Source organism: Lissotriton helveticus, chromosome 6 (assembly GCF_964261635.1).
Source record: "Lissotriton helveticus chromosome 6, aLisHel1.1, whole genome shotgun sequence".
In the NCBI taxonomy this organism is placed as follows: Eukaryota; Metazoa; Chordata; class Amphibia; order Caudata; family Salamandridae; genus Lissotriton; species Lissotriton helveticus.
Genome location: NC_136067.1, coordinates 1336846976 through 1336858384, shown reverse-complemented (window position 1 = coordinate 1336858384; position 11409 = coordinate 1336846976). Strand labels below are relative to the sequence as shown.

At 43.3% G+C, this 11409-nt stretch overlaps 1 pseudogene; it reads left to right on the top strand.

Annotated features, from left to right (window-relative positions):
- The first annotated feature begins 753 nt into the window (after positions 1-753).
- LOC144763459 (integrin beta-1 pseudogene) lies at positions 754-3527 on the top strand (annotated as a pseudogene).
- Positions 3528-11409: the final 7882 nt, after the last annotated feature.

Sequence of the window (11409 nt, the reverse complement as noted above, 5' to 3'; positions counted from 1 at the left end):
AATAACCATGTTTTTAGGCCCTTCCTGAAATCCTGCAGGGTGGCAGTCTGTGTGCTCTCCTTTGTACTGCCGGTCACCGGTGTATTTAACTGTGTAGCCTTGGACCGTGTCATGTATGTGCATGTAACTCGCATGATCGAGGTAACTATTAGCAGCAATACTACGTGTCTCTCTGACATCTTTCAAAAGTGCTCACCGTCCTTTTTCCCAAGCACCCCCTATCCTCCCCCCCGTTCCCCCTCCCCCCTAAGGGGCGGCAATCTGAGGGATAGCCCCGGGCGCCACAAGCTCTAGCTACGCCCCTGCCTTGATTATATATCAAAGGAATTCAGGGGGATTTGAAAAGCAATCCGACTGCACAGGGGATCCTATTAGTGAAAGGACAAGATCCTAATCTGAGGGTCGGCATTCTCCTGCATTTATCCCACTCAGTGGTTATTGACTCTCACATCAATGGGTTTAGTGAGTGGTTCTTCACACCAAAAGAAGCACTGTACCAGTTGTATATATGAATCTCCCTTCATGGCAGGAACTCAAAACAAGGACAGAAGAGAGTAGAACCAGTCCTATAGGACATGTCGAAATATGCCCTAGTTGATTGCCCTAGGACACCAGTCTAGCGGATAATGGCTGTATCACAGGGAGACAGGGAGACTACAAAAGTCAAGAGGCTGCATGTTCAGATACTGAGAGATTGATTAGCAGTTCATCATTTTCACAGTGAATTGTAGTTAAGCACAGGGGGAAGGGAGCGGCAGCTGCGGGGAGTGTCAACGCCTTCCAGCCAAGCAGCGCGGTGTAGCCGACACTGCGGGCATACTTCCTACCTCGGCCGGACCGGGGTCCCGCAAACAGGAAAAGCCTGTTGCCCCTCGTTGGATGTTCCGCCGCCCGCCAAGATGGCCTATAAGCTGACCTTCATAGCAGTACTCTTTTGTTCTGTTTCGAATGGACTTGCTCAACAAGGTGGTAGTGAGTGTCTAAAAGCAAATGCAAAGTCTTGTGGAGAATGTATACAAGAAGGACCAATCTGTGGGTGGTGCACAAATTTGGACTTTTTACAAGAAGGGAAACCAACGTCAGCAAGATGTGATGATATAGCAACGTTAAAGAGTAAGGGATGTAAAGAAGCAGAAATTGAAAATCCCAGAGGTAGCCAAAGAATGCGTGAAAATAAACCATTGACAAACCGCAGCAAAGACACTGCAGAAAAACTGAAGCCAGAGGACATCACTCAGATCCGACCTCAAAAGATGGAATTAAAGCTTCGGTCAGGAGAACCACAGACATTTACTTTAAAATTCAAGAGAGCTGAAGACTACCCAATTGATTTGTATTACCTGATGGACTTGTCTTTTTCAATGAAGGATGATTTAGAGAACGTGAAAAGTCTTGGAACTGCTCTTATGAGGCAAATGAAGAAAATTACTTCGGATTTTAGAATTGGTTTTGGTTCTTTTGTGGAGAAAACCGTGATGCCGTATATCAGTACGACCCCTGCTAAGCTCATAAACCCTTGCACTGGTGTCCAAAACTGCACTAGCCCCTTTAGCTACAAAAATGTGATCAATCTTACAAACGATGGCAGTCTGTTCAATGAGCTTGTAGGAAAACAGCACATTTCTGGCAATCTGGATTCTCCTGAAGGTGGATTTGATGCCATCATCCAGGTTGCTGTTTGTGGTGAACAAATTGGTTAGAGAAATGTTACTCGTTTGTTGGCATTTTCCACTGATGCTGGTTTTCATTTTGCTGGCGATGGTAAACTTGGTGGAATTGTTTTACCAAATGATGGCAGATGTCACCTGTAAAACAATATGTACACAATGAGCCATTATTACGATTATCCTTCCATTGCTCATCTTGTGCAGAAGCTAAGTGAAAACAACATTCAAACCATATTTGCCATTACAGAGAAATTTCAGCCTGTGTACAAGGAGTTGAAAAATCTTATTCCAAAATCTACTGTGGGAACCCTTTCATCAAATTCCAGCAATGTGATTCATCTAATTATCGACTCTTATAATTCTTTATCTTCAGAGGTCATCTTGGAAAACAGCAAGCTTCCGGAGGGTGTTACCATAAGCTACAAGTCCTTTTGTAAAAACGGTGTGAATGGTACTGGTGAAAACAGAAGAAAGTGTGCTAACATATCAATTGGAGATGAGGTGCAATTGGAAATTAGTATTACTGCTCACAAGTGCCCAAAGAAAGGGCAAGATGAAACTATTAAGATCAAGCTACTGGGATTCACTGAGGAAGTGGAGGTTGCTCTTCAGTTCATATGTGAATGTGACTGCCAAAACTCGGGCATTCCAAATAGTGCAGACTGTTACAATGGGAATGGAACCTTTGAATGTGGAGCGTGCAGATGCAACAAAGGACGTATTGGTAGAATCTGTGAATGCAGAACCGACAAAGTAAATAGTGACAATATGGATGCATTCTGTAGAAAAGACAACGCTTCAGAAATTTGCAGTAATAATGGAGAGTGTATTTGTGGCCAATGTGTATGCAAAGAACGGGAGAATCCAAATGAAATTTACTCTGGAAAGTTCTATGAATGTGACAACTTTAACTGTGATAGATCCAACGGTCTGATATGTGGCAGAAATGGGATTTGCGATTGTCGAGTATGTAAGTGCTTCCCTAACTTCACTCGTAGTGCCTGTGACTGTTCACTGGATACAACTAGTTGTATTGCAACAAGTGGCCAAATTTGTAATGGCCGTGGTACCTGTGATTGTGGACGGTGTAAATGCACAGATCCAAAATTCCAAGGAGCCACCTGCGAATTGTGTCAGACGTGTCCCGGTGTATGTGCTGAACACAAGGAATGTGTGCAGTGCAAAGCTTTCAACAAAGGAGAAAAGAAAGATGTGTGTGAACAGGAGTGCAAGCATTTCAACACTACAATTGTAGAAAGTCGAGACAAGTTACCACAGCCAGGCCAGGCTGATGCTCTGACACACTGTAAAGAGAAAGATGCTGACAACTGTTGGTTCTACTTCATATACTCTGTCAATGGAACCAATGAAGTTGTTGTCCACGTGGTAGACAAACCAGAGTGTCCCAGTGGTCCTGACATAATTCCGATTGTAGCGGGTGTTGTTGCTGGAATTGTTCTCATTGGCCTTGCATTGCTGCTGATCTGGAAGCTACTAATGATCATTCATGACAGGAGAGAGTTTGCTAAGTTCGAAAAGGAGAAATCGAATACCAAGTGGGACACAGGTGAAAATCCAATTTATAAGAGTGCGGTGACAACGGTGGTGAATCCTAAATACGAGGGAAAATGAACACTGCTTCAATTGTGTATGCTCCACAACACTGTATGCAAAGTAGAACTTTTTTTAGTCACAATAAGGTAGCTTTAGACCAATGCAGCAGAACTTTACTAACTTGAAACATTTTTTGTTTCCTATGCAGTTTTGAATAAATGACATTATGTATAAAGTATTATTTTTTTATTTCCAAATTGTGCCATGGGACTGCCAGAATATGTATACTGCAATGCTTTTCTGGTATGCGAAGGTCACGTGTGCCTTTCCGACCGTCTCAAACTGTTACTTTTTTTTTACTATGCAGTTTAGAAACCGTTGAGAGTTGATCAAGGCAATCAGTGTGATGGCTGTGACTCTTTCAAGTATTAGCTTTACAAGGGAATACTGGGTTTGAATTTTGACTCTGTGCTGATTAATCGCGCTTTTAGTAAATTTTGCTCGGATGATGTTTTAGAAATGTATGTGCTGTAGGACTAAATTGATGCCAACATTATAATCCAAAATTATACAAGACTGGGATGATAAACGTTAATGTTTATCTCATTAAATGTTACATTCGCAACAAGTAGAAAATACCTTGGGCAAAAACGTCAAATGGAAATGCACCTTTAAAGAGGACAACGTTTTGATAAATAAAATAAAATATTCTGATCTTGAGTCAATGTTTTCTTGTGTGCCTTTCTTAGCCTGGGGTTTATGTATATATTGTTTGCGAGGCTTCTTGATTATCTGACCCTTTCTTTTTTTCCCCTGGGCAACAGGGCTACTTCCATTTGTCTGTTTAGTTTTGTGTCTCCTTGTTATAACAGTTGTTTTATTCCTTATTAGTGGGGATTCTGGTATCTCTTGAATATTAGGAGACTCTGGTAACAATAAGAGGGACTCATTAAGTTCTGAACCACCTTCCTTCTGACCCTCCTGTGAGTTTATGCTGATAGTCCAATGTTAATAGTGTGGCCCGGCCAGGCCTCTTCTGGCCCTAATGGCCACGGATAGCCCGCCCTTTGCCCGGGCTTAGCCCGGCGACGCACACGCGCAGGGGCGGGGGCTCTCCTACGATCTTAAGTGCCTCCGGGCGCGGAATGGGCAGGAGCGGCTTCCTGCCGCTGAGACTCCTGGGATGCGTAGTCCCCCCCTAACTTTGGCCGCGCTGAGATGTCAGGAGGTGTGCGGCGGCAGGGGGAGACCGGCAGCAGTAGCAGGGATCGTGGAAGCTGAAGGTAAGTTTTGCCCCCAGAATCGGAGAGACATCCAATCAACTACCTGTTGTGCACAAACAGACTCTGCAGTCTACGCTTTGCCGTTTTTTTTTGTCTGCATGTGTACTATAAAACCGGCTTGTGTATCTTACTTTTTACAGGTAACCCAGCAATCCCTAAATCCCCTGCATTACCGAAGCAGCTTCATTTCCAAGGCCCGGGAGAGTGGTTGAGTAATTTAGTCCATGTGATAGGATAGTCACTGAGTTTACCTTCCTTTAGTCTGAAGACCCAGCTCGTCAGTTTACTTTTACAGCCAGCCTCTGCATTGATGGAGCATTTGTCTACTCGGAGGACCCAGTTCATCAGCTTGCTCAAGGGGATTTCAGCCACACTTCGAGGCAAAAGAAACGTTTCTTTCCGTTTTTCTCAGCAGCAGCGCTCGGCGTTCAGCATACATATCGCCATTACACTCGAGCCCAGACTCAGCCGAGCAGCTTCCTCCACGGAGGGCGGGGCATCGATCAAGTCAAACTGTGGATGTGCATGCCAGTCTTGGTAAGTAGCAGTTCCTACTTCTCACTGGCAACTTTCTTGGTACTAGAGGACCTGATACCTTTGTTTGGGGCCATCTTCTTCAGATGTCAGCAGCATGCAGTGGCACAAGTTGAAGAGATGTCTGTATGTGGTCACCCTTTATGTGACACTGTGCGCAGCAGGACTTCTGTCTGGCAGTACAACGGGTGATGATGACTCCTAATCTTCAGTCGGTTTTGTGCACCTAAAAGCAAAGAAGCCAGAAGAACATCAGTGAAACGTTGCATTTGCTGTTGTGGTTCAATTCCTATTAGTACAAACAAACAAATATATTAATATATAACTTAGTGTGTGATCAAACTTGTTAGTGTTATTATTAATATTATAAAATGTTATTAACTCAGTTTAGTTATTAAAAAAACCATAACATGAGTGTAGCCATTCGTGAGACTTTGACAACAAGGGCTTTCATGGTGTACAGTCAGGAAGGATAGGAAAGCAGAAGAACAAAAAAAAATACAAATGTAATGGAGCCTGTTTGGCATTGTGCATCACGTGGGATGAAGCACTCATGGAGCTGCAGCTGGCAATGGGGATGGAATCAGTAAGCCAAGAGGAACAAAGGAAAGACATGCAGGCCTATGGCAAAAGCAGCACACTAACTAGTACTACCACTGCAAAATGGCCACCAGCCACATGGTCACTCACAGTCACAACAAGCAAGAGGCCTGTAAAACAATGAACTCAAGAAGGCTCCATATGGCCAGACAAAGGAGGCTTGCTAAACAACACAGCTTTAATGCAACAATGCAAACATGAAAAACCACCACACTAAAAAAAAGTTTTGTAAGTTACACAAGAACCACACCACACACATCCAGCAAAGGTATTTAATTAAATCATACAAAAAACAATGCCTTATGATATTCAATCCAATGCCATCCATACCCTAAATGATGTTTAAATCCAACAGACACCACATAAACCTTTGCCACATGCACCCACAAGTAGCTCTGGGCCTATTGGTTGGAAAACCCATTGGCAAACTAGGCCACATAGTGAGTCAATTCAAATAAATAATATTGCAAATGTATTAGAAAATGTAGTCAACTGTGATGCATTTTTTGCAGGGTAAAAGAAGAAAGAACTGCATGCAACTCAACAACAAGGCATGGGAATCACAAAGAAGGCTTACAGGCCTAATACAGAAGCACACTGACTGCATTCACAAAATGGCCGCCAGCCACATGGCCAGGCCACAACAACAAGAAAGAGAAGACAGACAATGCAGACCTATGGCAAAAGCACAATGGCTGACTGAACAAAATGGCCGCCAGCCACATTGCCAGGCCGCAACAACAAGAAAAAGTAAGCCATGAGAAACAAAGGAAAGACATGCAGGCCTATGGCAAAAGCAGCACACTAAGCACCACCACAAAATGGCCACCAGCCATATGGTCACTCACAACAATCAGGAGTCCTGTAAAACTAGGAACTCAAGCAGGCTCCATATGAGCAGACAAAGGATGCATGCTAATCAGCAGAGCTTAAATGCAACAATGCAAAAACAAAAAAACACAGGACTAAAAAAGATTTGCAAATTACACAACAACCACGCCACACACATCCAACAAAGGCATTTATTGAACACACACAAAAATAGTGTTGCCAAAAACCCGCAAACTTTTTTAACCATATTTAACCACCCAGGCTTAATTGTGACCATGTAGCCGATAGGCCGCCCATCGCTGACACTGTCAAAATGACATGGGTAGGGAGGGAGTGGGCCTCAGGGTCAGAGGGAAGTGATTGATGACGGGTTGGTATATACACAGTATAGATGTGGATGCAAACTACTGTGAGTCAAGGGGGGTAGTCTGAAATACACCTCAACCCTGTGAATCAAAAACCTTGAAAAAAACATTCTTTGTTTATTCTTCTTACCAGGGATTTTTCCATTTATCATTGTATTGTTCTTCTAGCATTATTTTTATTCTTCAGCCTTGGCTTTGCTACTCTGGCATGGTTTCATTTTCTTTTACATTCTCTTCATCCAGTCTTCAACTATGATTGAATACCATCCAAGCATCCATCCAAACATGGCTATAATTCTCAACAAACCTTTCACCAACATACATTTGTCATTTAACCACCCATGCGTCCTTGCTTGCCTTTGAATTTGACCCATCAACCCCCCGGAAGATTCCTTTCACCCATACAGTTTTACCCACTCAGGCAGGCATCCTTTCTTTCACCTTTCACCTATTCTGCAAGGAAGGCAGTTCTTCTTTGTCCAGGCCACACTCTCTGCCATGAAACTGGGGGGGCGAGGCGGGGGGGGGGGGGGCAGAAAAGAAAATGTAGAAAATAGAAAATTAAAGGAAGAGAAGAAGAAAGGAAGTAAAAAAATAGAAAGCACTATAGAAAAACAGTTCAAAACGCACTAAAAACACACAAAAAGTAGAAAACAACACAAAATATAAACTTAAGAAGACAAAGGGAAAGATAATAAATGAAAAAGATCAGAAAAAACATTTTGAGAAAGAAGGATTGAAAAGATTAAGGCAGGATTGAAGTAGGCCCAGCACTATAACAGAGAGAAGAAAATAAGATGGCAGCGCCATGATCAACCCATGGTGCAGTTCGCGCTATATTTTCCCCTGAACACACAATCTACTTTACCATAAGGCAGAAAGACCATGTGAGCAAGCAACTCCACCTGCTCACAGAACTCTACGGAGCATGGAGGAGTTTTTTTTAACCGCTCCGTGGAGTTCCCTACAGCCACGCTACATGAGCTCCGCCCAGGCTTAATTATCACCAGGTAGAGCTTGCCCCGGAAAATCGATATATAACAAAGTTTTCCACACATGTCGGACTCCGTTGTACAAACAAGTGTATTCTAGCATCTCCTCCATGGGGGAGGTCTTCCAGAATACAATCAAAGAGAAACTATCAGGGCTGCTTGGAGTCATCAACTCTAGCAATGACATACTGATCCACTCGGACAGCCTGGAGGAGCATCATGTTTGTCTGAGGGACACCATCCAATGCCTATCAGACAATGGTCCGACACTTCACAAGAACATGTGCCCCTTCTATCAGGAGTCAATACAATTCTTTGGATATATCTTCTCCAGAGAGGGGCCTCCGCGTAGATCCAAGGAAAGCCATAGCCATCAAGAATGTACTGGTACCTTGAACCCCACAGATCCCCACAGTTTCCTTGGTATGGCTACATACTATGGAAGATTCGTTCCCAACTTGGCCAGGGGTTTAGAGTTTCTACACATTCTCATGTGCTCTGGTATATCATAGGAGTGGGGCCATAAGGCAACAACGCATTCCAGGCATTCCAGGATGACATTCTGGACAAAGTCACCATGACATAATTCCACCCAAGAAGAAATACAAAGTTGATCATCGATGCCAACCTAGTGGAGGCGTGACGTGTGGTACTCATGCAGGAGTGCACCAAAATGGAGTGGGTGCCTGTAGCTTATGCAAGCCGAGCACTATCAGACACGGAAATGCGCTATGCACAGATAGAGAAGGAAACTCTCGAAATAAGATAGGCATACCAGCATTTCCACTTGTACCTATGCAACAGGAGTTCAAAGTAATTAAAGATGACAAGCCCCTCCTACCACTCTTCACAAGTGTGACTCATATAGCACCCTCCTGGATTCAGAGGTAGGCAGTACAATAAAAGCATATGCTTTTGAAATTGTATACAGCCCAGACTGCTAACAACTCGGCTGACCACCTGTCACATCACCAAGCACCATAGGGTGGCGGGTCAGTCATTACTGAAGAAGAAAAGGCTGAATAATTTGTTAGCATGGGTATACACAGTGCCTGTCCAAGAGAGTTAACTCCTCAGCGTGGTGACCCGGCAGGATGGAAAATTGATTTGAGAAAAAGAGGCATTGGCTCAGAGACAGTGGCAAAATGTTCTCAATGGCACTTGGTCACTGACATTCGAAGACCAAGTGGCATGACAGCAATTATGGAGGATTAGAACTGAGATCAGTGAAAGTCTGTAAGGTATTTTGCTACAAGGTCAGTTGTTTGTGATACCCAAGGGTTTTTGGAGCAGGGTGATCGATCGATCTTACGTATCAGGGGCATCAAGGAAGACGAAGACAAAAGCTCAACTTCGCAGCAAGGTGTGATTCCCATGGATGGATGCTCCATGAATGAGGCTGTGCTCAATTATCACTCCTGTGCCATAACAAGTGTCGATCCTCTGCCTGGACTAATGCTGACTGAAGATCTGAGGCAGGAACCATGGTTGAAAATCAGCATAAATTTTAGGAGCTTCCCAGATGGCCAAGTAGCTGTGGTAATGATGGGCTCCCTCACCAAGTTCCCTGTAGTATACGTGGTACCATCCACAGCTTTCTCAAATGTCAGAGCCATGCTGGACAAGACCTTTGTGAATGCGGGACTCCTGAATGAAGTGAAGACAAATAATGGCCCACCCTTACAGGGACACGAGTTTCTGGAATACCTCTCGTCACTTGCTATTAGAGACTGGAAGATCACCCCACAGTGGCCCCAAGCCAACAGGGAAGTGAAGAGATTCATGAGGACTAAGAATTGGGCCTTTCGGATCAGTGTGGACCAAGGGGAAGATGTGTAAGCATGTCTCCACCAATTCTTGAATGCATACCAACAGACACCATAGAGCATAGCCAATTGCACCCCTGCTCACCTCCTATTCAGGAAACCTGCCTGAGACTGCCTTCCAGCTGACCCAGAGTGGCGCCAGGCAGACATGAACATAGAGGGCACCCAAGCCAAATATGTGTGAACCAACCAAAAAGCCAGTTTCCGCTGGAGGGCGCTGAAACCTTCACTGCAAATAGGGGTGATGGTCATCATCAAAGATCAATAACTTCGTGGGAAATTCAGAACTACTTATGAACCCTTTACCTAGACTGTGATCAGGATTAAGGGTACTATGGTGACTGCTCAAAGAGGTCACCACACTGTTATGAGAAATATTTTTTGGTTCAAAGAAGTAGCTGGTAGACAAGAGAACATGGACAAAGGAGCCAACAAAAACACTGGGACACCTGATGTCTTCCTCCCAACATCTCCCCTAGGGAGGGAGATGGGCATGCAACATCACCGGAGAGAAGATGCCTTGTAACTAAAAGGGGGTCGCGAAACATCTCCTAGAGCCAGAAGTATGGTCTCCGGCCAAACCCAGCATCCAGCCCTAGATTGCAAGATGTTCTATGTTTGGTGCTTTGCTGATGAGTTTGCTCACGCTGACACTTTAAAAAGAATGGGAGGGATGTAGAGGGATGTAGAGAGCTATACGGCCTTCAATCTATGCAACAACCACTGTGTCACTCCCGGAATCGGGCATGGCCCGAGAGGTTGCTTGTGGCCTTCACCAAAACCATAACCCATTTGTCGGTGTCACTTCCTGCAGCATGGCACACACATGGCCCAGGCCTCAGAAAATGTTAGATTATGCACTGAGATAAAGAATGCCAGAGGCAAAGCAGTCCATCTATATTTTATGATCTTATCAGCATCTGCTACACGTTTTATAGCCCTAGTTCTTTTCCCAATCTACAATACCTCTGATATTGATATCACACTGAACATGATACCCTTTTATCAACCAGACCCATATTTTGGGATTATAAGTGCTTATTATATGTCTGTATAGATTATGAATTTTATAGCAGCACCAGCACTTTATTATAGCTCTTGCTCTACCATGACTAAAAATACATAAAGACCTGTACTAATCTTGTAGCAAACAATAAGACCCTTTAATTGAATAGTTTGATAGCATGTTATTTAATAAGTGCATACAATATATTTTGATAGTTTTTGTCAAATACAGTTGCATTTGTATATTACACCACTTGAATAAAAGCACTTGCAGTTTACTAGACATTTGAATAGCTTAGGCTCAAGCCAAAATTGTTTTTAATCTTTTATATCTGTGTTGATTTCATTGCATGTCTGTTTGATTGTCCGGAGTATATATCACTACCTTATGTACGCTAAATTGCAAAGGTTTTTATTATACATGCAATACACTACATTTAGGTGCTTTATCTACCTAAATTTCTAAAATTGCATATCGCTGATTCTACTGATAGGATTTTTGTCATTCTGGTATCATTTTTAAAAAAAAATGATACCCTATTTTTCTAAAGTGGCGTGGGATTTTTCTGATTTGGTAGTTTCACTTTATTGCTATTTTCTGTGCTGCAAAAATACTTTACACTTTGCCTCTAAGTTAAGTCTGACTGCTTTTGTGTGCCAAGCTACCAGAGTGTTAAGCACTGATTAAGTTAGTGACTTTTTGGATTCACCATGACAAAGATTGTGGTTGTTGCCTGAGTGCAGCTTCCACA